A 10189-nucleotide genomic window follows, 5' to 3' on the forward strand; every position below is an offset into this window, starting at 1 on the left:
GCCACTAGAAGTATGGATGCTCCTAGATGAGTGTGCAAGCCGCCACTTGAGGAAACCATGGTCCTTCAAGATAAGACTAGAGTAGAAGCTCAAAAGCTCTCCAAATGCTCACTCCAATTTTGAGTATAGTTTCTTTAGATGAATTCAAATCTCAATTTTACAAAGGAAGCACCTCTATTTATAGCCTAAGGTGCTGAAAAATAGGTGGGAAATTTCAAATAAACTCATTTGAAATTCCCACCAAAAACAAGTCACATGGGAGGTGTGACCTTTTTCTACTATGACACCTCCCAAAAACTACACCTACACCACTCTCCTAAGTCACATGGACAATGTGACTTTATTTTACATTTTCACACACCTTTATTTAATAACCAAACCTCCTAAAACTATACAAGAGTATTTCAAAGCTTGGCCTTGCCCCTCATGGGATGGACTTGGGCTCTTTGTGCTTTGGCCTTCTTGGGCTTGGGCTTGGGCTTTGGGCTTGGGCCTCATCTTTATTTTATTTCTTCTTTTAATTTTGAGAAGACTAGAAGGAAGAACTTCAAATGTGAGGGTGGATGTCCTCTTCCTCCATTAATAAAAGCCTCCTTTATTTGATTCTCATCAATTTGGCTCACTTTAGGGGTCCAAATAGATAAAGAGGCTAGAATAGGTGCCTTTAGCATAATAAGGGGGTGTAGTTATCATTTTAGCTTGTTTTTTACCTAGTTTCTAGAAGAAGTGTCCTTAGGTGTGGTTTTGACTTAGTCAAACCCTAAAAGCAGACCCCCACATATTTACCATTCTACCCTTGCTTCTTGTTTTCCAAGGCACCATCTCTTATAAATAGGTGTCTTCCTCCTTGTATTTTCATGTTGAATTTGAATAGAAAAGTTACTCTGCATAATTTGTGTGAGGTGTTTGTGAGACTTGTTTCCTCTTAGCATTAGGTCTCATTTTGAGTGATTTGAGAGCTCTCAAGTGGTGACCATCAACACTTATCTTGGAGGAAAACCACACTCCAAGTGGCATGTCCAACTATCTTCCATCACAAGCATTTCCTTCCTTCATCTTTACTTGACATCTTGGACAAAGAAACTTTGGGATTAACATCAAACACCTCCTAAGGGTTCTCACCTTTTGAGAGGATTTTTATCACCACACTCTTTCATCCCCAAATATTCTTTCCCAACATGGCTTGTAAAAGAGCTTACCCTTTTGAACTCTCCATGCCAAAGAACATAAGTTTGTTTCACATCCCATACCCCACACTATCTATATGTGAACAAACTAACTATGTTATCCCCAGGAGTTCTAAATTCGAGGTCGGATTCTCTCAAACCTGGGGGCATGATACAAACCAAGCCAACAAAGGAGATGACCAAGGATACACATTACCATTGACACTATGAGAATTCATCTCAACATTTAAGTGAAGACCTCACCAGAGAGAGAAATTGACAAAAACTAGAGGGTCTAATGTTCTTCTTGCTAGTCTTCTTAAGAATTAATCAAGTTGTAAATAAATTGGGCTCACTCTAGGGGACCAAATAGCAAGATAGCATAGAGTAGGTTCATATAGCATAATAGGGGAGGTGTGCTTATCATTTGTGCTTGTTTTTTTACCTAGTTTCTAGAAGAACAAGCCTAAGGTGTGGTTTTGACTTAGTCAAACCCTAAAGGCAACCCCATTTTTAGGTTTCCCATCCTACCCTTGCTTCTTGTTTTCCAAGGCACCATCTCCTATAAATAAGGTGTCATACTCCTTGTATTTTTCATGTTGAATTTGAATAGAAAAGTTATTTTGCACAATTTGAGTGAGGTGTTTGTGAGGCTTATTTCCTCTTAGCATTAAGTTTCATCTTGAGTGATTGGAGAACTCTCAAGTGGCGGCCATCAACACTTATCTTGGAGGAAAACCACATTCCAAGTGGTGTGTCCAACTTTTTTCCACCACATAAGCATTTCCTTCCTTCATCTCTTCCATTTTTCCATTACTCCATTTATCTTTGTGTTCTTATGTTCTTATTTTCCTCTATTGTCAATTCAGTTTCCATCATGATTTTATGTCTCCTTCTGTTCTCATCGGTTGATTCAATTGCCGGTTGACTCGAACAATAGTCTTTGGCCCACCTGTCTCCACCTGTGAATCGAACTTCCTTGGGTTGAAGAACGCTTTCCTGCAAAGACAAAAGGGGGCCTAGCGGCCGTTTGCACTCTGACGCTCAAGTCAGTAAGGGTTAGAGAAACAGTAATGTGTATATGTAGTTTCAGACTTAGAAACGGCGTACCTTGCTACAGTTTTTACCACCCTATTTATAGGTTGTAACTAGGGTTACTTCTACGATGCTCCCACGTCTCTTAATGGGCTTAAGATTCCTGGGAGAGTGTCCTTGCGCCGCTATCACACAATCTTAGCATAATCTGGCGCATAGGACTTCCCTTTTCTGGAGTGCAAAGACCTAACAACGTAGCCGCCAAGGTACCTATTCACGTACCAGCGCTTGCGGCATCATCTGTTTTGCGGGTGCCCTAAGTATTTACGTGCCATGCATGCAGTCTTTCCCTGTAAACCCTAACCCTAACGGGCCTTAGCGCCTCCAACGAACACTTGCTTGTGCCGTACCCGAATGTACCATACACACCCCATGCATGATCCCCTCTTGACTTAGGTCTTTATCTGGTATATTGGTATTAACCCATGTTAACTCATGCAATCTGTGGGAACCAGCTCACGCGGCCCACCATTATTATCAGTCCACCGATGTCCGATGTCTTTCTCTTAGGCTGATGACCGAGGTTTGGCCTGTACACCTTCCATGTTCATTTAATTTCCGCCCTTCATCATCAATCACCATATACTTGTATTTTTCCTTTGCCCTCTTCAAGTGAACCTTCACACTTACTTAACCACTTGGTTAAGCTCCTGTTCAGTGGGGATCTTCTTTGGGTTCTTACCATATAATTGATAAAAATCTCAATCCTAAGTAAGACGAACTACCTCAGAATGAATAGATTCATCCGAGTATAGGTGCCCTGTGAAGTTGAATCTACTGTTGTTGATGAATTATTTGATATAACACATGGTAAGACGACCTAACTCAGAATTAATAGAGTTATCCGAGTATAGGCGCCCTGTGAAGTTTAACCTATTGTTGTTGATGAATTATTTAATATGGAACATGGTAAGACGACCTAGCTTAGAATGAATAGAGTCTTCTGAGTATAGGTGCCCTGTGAAGTAGAATTTATTATGTTGAAGAATTATTTGATATGGCACATGGTAAGACGACCTAGCTCAGGATGAATAGAGTCATCCGAGTATAGGCGCTCTATGACGATGAAATTTTTTGTTAATGAATTATTGATATAACGTGAGGTAAGATGACCTAACTCGGCATAAGTACAACTACCCGAGTTAGGTGCCCTGTGAGTTAAGTTGATATGTAGATCATTTGAGATAGCGCACAACCAAGCTCAGAGCAGCTGTGTCTATCCGGGTAGGCGCCCTTCGAGATAATATATCGTGGAATAAAGGTTGAACTCACATGGTAAAGTAACTCAGTTCAAAGGCCATAATGACTCGACCATGCTCGAGTTTAAAATAATCCAAAGAGCTTAAGGTATTATGTCCTTTACCTAACTTGCGAAGTGAAGCTATGTAGTTAATTCCCAGATAGAAAGAGGGTGCGTGTCAAGTTGAAGTGAAAGTTTTTCCTAACCATGAAGGTGTGGCTCATTAAAGGTTAGACTTTTCTATCAAGAGAGATAAGTTATTACTTTCCATGCTTAAGTTGGTAAAACACTGTTATATTATTTGTATTAAGTAAGTGGAGTTAATTGGTAAAAGGTTGAAGCATGCATTTATAGAGGCGAAAATAAACTATGTAGAAAATCCCAAAACTAGTGTAGACAAATATGTCAAAGTGTCAAGAGAGTTTAGCAGACAAATATGTGTTACAGACCATAGCAAAGTTTTGTTTAGTCCTCCCTTAGTTGATCATCGACCATGGTTTTAACCGGGCCGAGCTCTAAAAAGTCCAGGTTAGGATGGACTATCCTTGCTTGCTCTATAGTTGCCTCGAATCCTACGAGGTAGGATTGGGCGACATCTAAGCAAAATGGGTTTGTTCCAAGCCCACTTTTCATGACACATGCATCTAGAATTAGGGGTTTTAACCTAACTTCTATAAGTTATGCCTATGGTGCGGTTTTGACCATGGTCAACACCCTGGGCAGCTCCTCTCCCCTTCCTTTTCTACCCCTCACTCATCTTGCCCTCCAAGTCACCCCTTCCTATATAAAGGGTGCCTTCCTCCATGTATAGAACTTGATTTTGAATAGTAAAGAAACTCTGCAAGAGTGATTTTGTGAGACTTGTGAGCTCTCATGTTGAGTCTTATCTTGGGGTGGGTAATATCTCAAGTGACGGCTCAAGTTATCTGGGTCTTATCTTGGGTGGGTAATATCTCAAGTGGCGGCTCTTGCATCACTTATCTTGGAGTCCCTCTGCTCCAAGTGGCATGACTTCCTTTCTTCCCATAAGATCTCTTCATTCCTTCCTCTTTTATCTTTTATTAACGCGTCCTTCCATTCCATACATGTCTTCTTCTAATCTTTAATTTTGTTCTTTACTTTGTTCTTCTTCTTTAATTGTTCCTTGTCTCTAATTCCGCTGCATCATTTGTCACCTTATAATTGTCTTTTCTCTTTGCCCTTTTGAAGTGAGCCTTCACACTTACTTAATCACTTGCTTAAGTTCGTGTCTAGTGAGAATCTTCTTAGGGTTCTCACCATAATTGCTAAATCAAAAATATTAAACAAAGAGCAACCAATAAAATGTGCAATCCTAAAATAAATTCACATCACAAGTTCTCCATGCGCTGAGCACTCTGGAATCTGGGTTCAGGGTGCAATAAAAGGGAAATCCGCTAGTAGGGTCGGATTTTAAGCAATATACCGTTAAATTTTTTGTATGATGACTGGAAGAGGGTGAGCACAGCTCTTCCGGGGCACCGTTTAGGGAAACTATTCTCGCCGGTTGACTGTGCCGCTAGTTCACCTTGGGATGAATGCCTCCTCCTGGATCTACCTCTTCTAGAAGTAAATCCACGTCTCCTTGTTACACTAGAATAAGGCTCCGTTGGGACTGAGGGCGCCTTGATTATTGATTATGTTATAAGTAATGGGCTAAACAAGAGGGGGGGTGAATTGTTTGATAAAAGATTTTTGCAAAGATTGGCTAAGAATGAAGATTTATCAACAATCACAGAAAGAGCAATTAGGGAAGCCCAGAAATCCAAGCAATTAAAACTGTTTGGAGAAAAAGAATCTGTTGAAATTTTGTTTTAACCGGTTGTTTATAGCAGCAAAGACAAAAACCACATCAAAGAATTTGTAATGAGTTAGAGAGAGAGAAATTACACAATCAATTTATACTGGTTCACTCAACACCTGAGCTACATCCAGTCCCCATAAAACCACTGGGCATTCCACTAGCAATCAATCAACAAATTACAAACACTTAACACCACAAAGAGGTGATATTGACCACATAAGAACACTCACCTTCTTTGCTTTTCATAACTATCGGAACAATCCTCTGACCTCACAGTTTTACAAACATACAAGAATAGAAAGGAAAGCAATTACAAGAATTAAAAGGATCCGATTACACCTGGTATTCAGGAAATCACAGAGCTCCTAAGATCAGTTCTTGAACCAACACAGGCTTTAGGCAATCTTGCAAAACTTTGAATCAAATCTCTTCTAAAAAACGTTTTCAATCTCTCTTTCTTTATATTTTGAATATGGAGAGTAATCATATTTATAGCTCTTAAATCTAGCCATTTTAGGCAATCAATCATGAGCCAAAACAGTTTCAAATAAACTAAAAACATATTTAACAGGTTTTTGAAAAGCTGTTAGAAAATATTACAATCAACTGGTTGAAATGTCGTTTTAACCGATTGAATTGGTTTTGACAGATAGTCAACCAAGTCAAAATCAATTTTGAAAACCCTCAAACAAGCTGGGTGTTAAACAACCCACTAAACCGTGAAATCAACCAGTTGTTTTTCACTTGGCTTAGAAAAACATTTTTCTTTTTCAAAACAGATTGATTTAGCTTGTGCATAGGATTAAGAATAAACATTACACAAAATCTAACCACCCTAAAACTAAGCTCCAAGCAACACAACCAACAAGTTCTCCTCATAGATTTGGTTTCATCAATGCTTCATTTTCTATAGATTACACTCCGACGATCAACTCAACTAGGGCTCACCAAAAGTAACAGTTTAGAAAAGTGTGTAATCAAAGACGTACCTTTACCTGGAAACTTAATCACCTTTTATCACCGCACATGCAATATGCAACAACTCTCACTGGAGATAAGCAAACCTCAACTGAAAATAATCATATTAAACTTTTATCTCTAACAGAAAACCACCTACCACGGGCACCAATGATCTTCAGATGCTATCCACATGCCCTCTTTTTGTTACCAGTGCACCTCCCTATCTTCTTAGGATGAATAGTAGTTATCCACGTGCAACAAACATGCAACAGAAAAAATATTGACATGTAATCATAACAAATATTATATTCACAACCCCACATATATCTATAAGCACATGTATATAAATTATGTCGCGCAATGACCTTATTGTGCGCTTTGGGCCCCTCCATGGAAGAGGGCCATTTGCGCAAGTCTCACCCAGGCCCAAGAACCAAGTTGCCCCCCACTCTACCCAAGAACCGAGCCAGCACAAAATTACTACCGAGAACCGAGCTCTGATTAGTACAGAAACCCATAGTTGACGGCCCAAATGTTTGGCCTCAAAGAAATATTGGAAAAAAAAATTCCATAGTCGACGAAATGTCGAGTTGTGAGCATAAGATTGTAAGAGCATAAATAAATGCTCAGTTATTTGGATATAGTTGGGCAAGATCTACGTTGAGCTCGGATAATAGCTCCTTCTCAAAAATAGACAAAGGAAGACGCAGGAGAACCTTCTTAAAGAACATGGCATAAAAGAAACAAAATGGACCATCAGGGTTCGACGATTCGTCACAACAAATAGGTTCATCTTCCCTACACTCTACCATTTTTACAAATCCTTCATCTCTTTTACTCAAGGTACAACCATTTTCTCTCAACTCCCTATTACGTGAACGAGTGGTGTAATAGGAGGTTTCTTTTTATCCCAATAGTATAAAGAACCATAATCCATCGTTGATATAGCTAGAACACAAGCAAAAACACAAACAAAATACGAAAAGCAATTCATACCAAGTAGAACAAACGAATTAAAATGCAACTCATTTCATATAATGTAGCCAGTAAAATAGGATAACAATCATTCGACTTACTTGTTTTTCCGGTGAGTAGACGATGGTATGTGGTGGCGTGAAGGAGGAAATGAAGAGTCCAAAAGAATCTCAAGTAGGAGAGAGTGGAGTGGGAAAGTGAGGAGTGAACGAACAAAGGTGAATATTTTTGAAAAGGTGAAGAAGTTGAAACGGTAGGGTTTTTCAACCGTTGATACAAAGCCACGTGGACGCTCCTGATTTAGTATGGTAAGGTATCATATCAGGAAACACTTCTACAATCGCGCCCTACCTACCCTCTGAGAAAACGTCATGTCAGTCGCCAAGACTGGATAGTCTCTTCGCCTTGTCAAGTTCGGCTCGAGCCTGGGGGGCTTAAGTACTAGTTAGTAGTGCTTGAGATCTCGGTCCAAGCACTTAGGTATGGTAAGCTCTGTTGTATAAGCTCAGCTTGGGCCGATTATGTGCCCAAAAGTTAATTACGAGGTCAACCCAAGTTCACACAAAAGTTCATTACGAGGTCGACACAAGTTTACGTGGAAAAGATAATTAAAAATAATAGAAGAAATAATTGAATTGGTTGAAGTATATTATTAAATACATGCATGATTGAATTAATTGAAGTATATTATTAAATGCAAGTAAAAACGGTTAAGAATGTTTGCACCCGAAAGTAACATGTACACGATAAAACAGATTATTGTTGAATGATATTATTGTTGTTGAAGATTATATTCTGGATGTTGAGATTATTTTCTCATTGATGAAAATTGTTGAAGGAGTTTCTATAAAAGGGGTTTGAGACCCTAGGTAAAGGTACGCTTTTCTGAATATTCTAGACTGAAGCAATTTTATAGTTTGAATGCTCTCACTGACTTGATTGTCGGAGTGTGATCAACAAGTAGATCCCCCTTTGTCCTAGTGGAGCAGCATTTCAGAGCACCAAGTGGAGACCATTCAAAGCGGAGCTCAACTCGGAGATCGACCGAAGTCAGTCAGCGAGAACATATATATTTATTTTTCTATTTTTGTACCTTATGAATTTGCAACAACTTTTTATCTTTTTGTGTTATTTCAAAAACATCTTCACAAGGTTTTTTAACAAGATCTGGTTCAACTCCAGATAGAAAAATTTCTTCAGATACTAATCACAAGAGTGTTCTAAAGAAGAGAAGTTTATTTCAATGTCTGGTTCAGCTCCAGACAAAGAATTTTATTTTGAGTTCTTTTCTTCTTCAATTTTCAAAACTCGAGATTCTAAAATATATTTTTCGTGGAAAACAATTTAAGTGTCAAATAAAATTTTATAATGAATTGGAAAAATGGATGATCATAAGAAGTTTCAAAACTATGTTTTTTCCTTATCATCAGCAAAACAGTTTATAGGACACTTGTACCGCCCCGTATTCGGGCGTTGACAAAGTCAAGGTCAAAGTCAACACAAGGCGTCGCCTAGGTGGAGAGACGCCAAGTACCCGCGTCGCCAGGAGGAAGCGTCGCCAAGGCAAGGCGTCGCCTAGATGAAGGCGTCGCCCAACCAGGGCGTCGCCAAGATCAAAAATCACTAAGACAAGGCAATCACAGTGCGGTTCCCCGATACCCATGGGTAGGAAAGACCATGGAGGGAGCGACGCCGTGGGTAGGCCTCAGGTCCCGATAATCCGGGGTAGTGATAAAGAGAAGAGAAAGGTGGCTTCAAGGCCATAGTGATAGCACCAGTGTAGGGCAGCCTGACTCGTGAAATACCCCTGCCGCCCCAGAGACGCCTTTGGGACAGATACGGCTCAAGAGGAGGGTCTCGCCCAGGGTAGCCAGGTGCAGGGTACGAGAGGAAGGCAGATACGCTCTCTAAGTGAGTTACTAGATGATTGGGGGCATGAGTTGGCACCCAAAAAGTCACCCCTTGCGCAGTAGCACTCCCAAGCAGGAGGACTCACACGTAGAAACGTCCCCAGATGGGGTCATGGCGCTGTGAGGCCCTCCACGTGTACGACAGCCAGGTCAGAATAGAAACACCATTTAGTCAGGTACCAGGTAATTAAAGTCATTTAATACAGTTTCTGTTTCGAGCGTTTAAGGTACTATAAAGGCTCCCAAGCGTTTCAACGTCTTAAATGCGCTACGTTTTCTAATTAGACGCGTTAATTAAGTGCGTTACGTTTTATGATTAAAAGCGCTTTAAGGCGCTTTAAATGCTTGGGTAGTTTAAATAGCGCCGAGAATGTTGGGAACGGGGTTCGAAGTTTTTGGCAAATTTTCCAGAAACTCTCTAGTTGCTTGCTCGAGCCTTGAGGTTACGAACAAGGGACTGGGGAACGATCTTTGCCGGGACGAGAAAATACACACTAGAAACAGTTTCCTTTTTACCACCTTCAGAGTGCCATACGCGGTGCTCCGATACGGAGGTGCATAGTTTTTGGTGTTTCTTGCTGGCTAACTTGAGCGTCGGAGTGCAAACGGCCGCTAGGGCGCCCTTTTGTCCTTCTTTGCAGGAATCCACAGGTAATCAGTGGGAAGGAGTCCCTAGCTGACGGTTGAGGTTGCGCACGAAGACGTCGCAGGTCAACCGGACGGAACATTTGGCGCCCACCGTGGGGCTCGAACCCACGACCACAAGGTTAAGAGCCTTGTGCTCTACCAACTGAGCATGACGGGAAGGAAGAAACCAGAGGGGAGACGCCCCTACGAAGCCAGAAAGTCCCAGCCCCGGGGTCCAGGGGGAGGTGATCGCCCGGTCAGAGAAAGAACGAGGCCGGCGAGATACAATTTTGTGGTGGAACTGAAGGACCTGATCGCCGTGCCTAATATAGCTAAGAGATTGAGGCGACCGGCGAAGTCTGATAAGGTGTTGGGGCCTCGGAAAGACTCTTGG

The 10189-nt window shown here is 40.9% G+C and overlaps 1 non-coding gene across 1 annotated transcript; it reads right to left on the bottom strand.

Moving 5' to 3' along the window:
• Positions 1-9900: 9900 nt before the first annotated feature.
• TRNAK-CUU (transfer RNA lysine (anticodon CUU)) lies at positions 9901-9973 on the bottom strand. The gene has a single exon. It is a non-coding gene; the product is annotated as a tRNA-Lys (tRNA).
• Positions 9974-10189: the final 216 nt, after the last annotated feature.

This window comes from Phaseolus vulgaris, chromosome 1 (assembly GCF_051622355.1).
Source record: "Phaseolus vulgaris cultivar YP4 chromosome 1, ASM5162235v1, whole genome shotgun sequence".
NCBI lineage: Eukaryota > Viridiplantae > Streptophyta > Magnoliopsida > Fabales > Fabaceae > Phaseolus > Phaseolus vulgaris.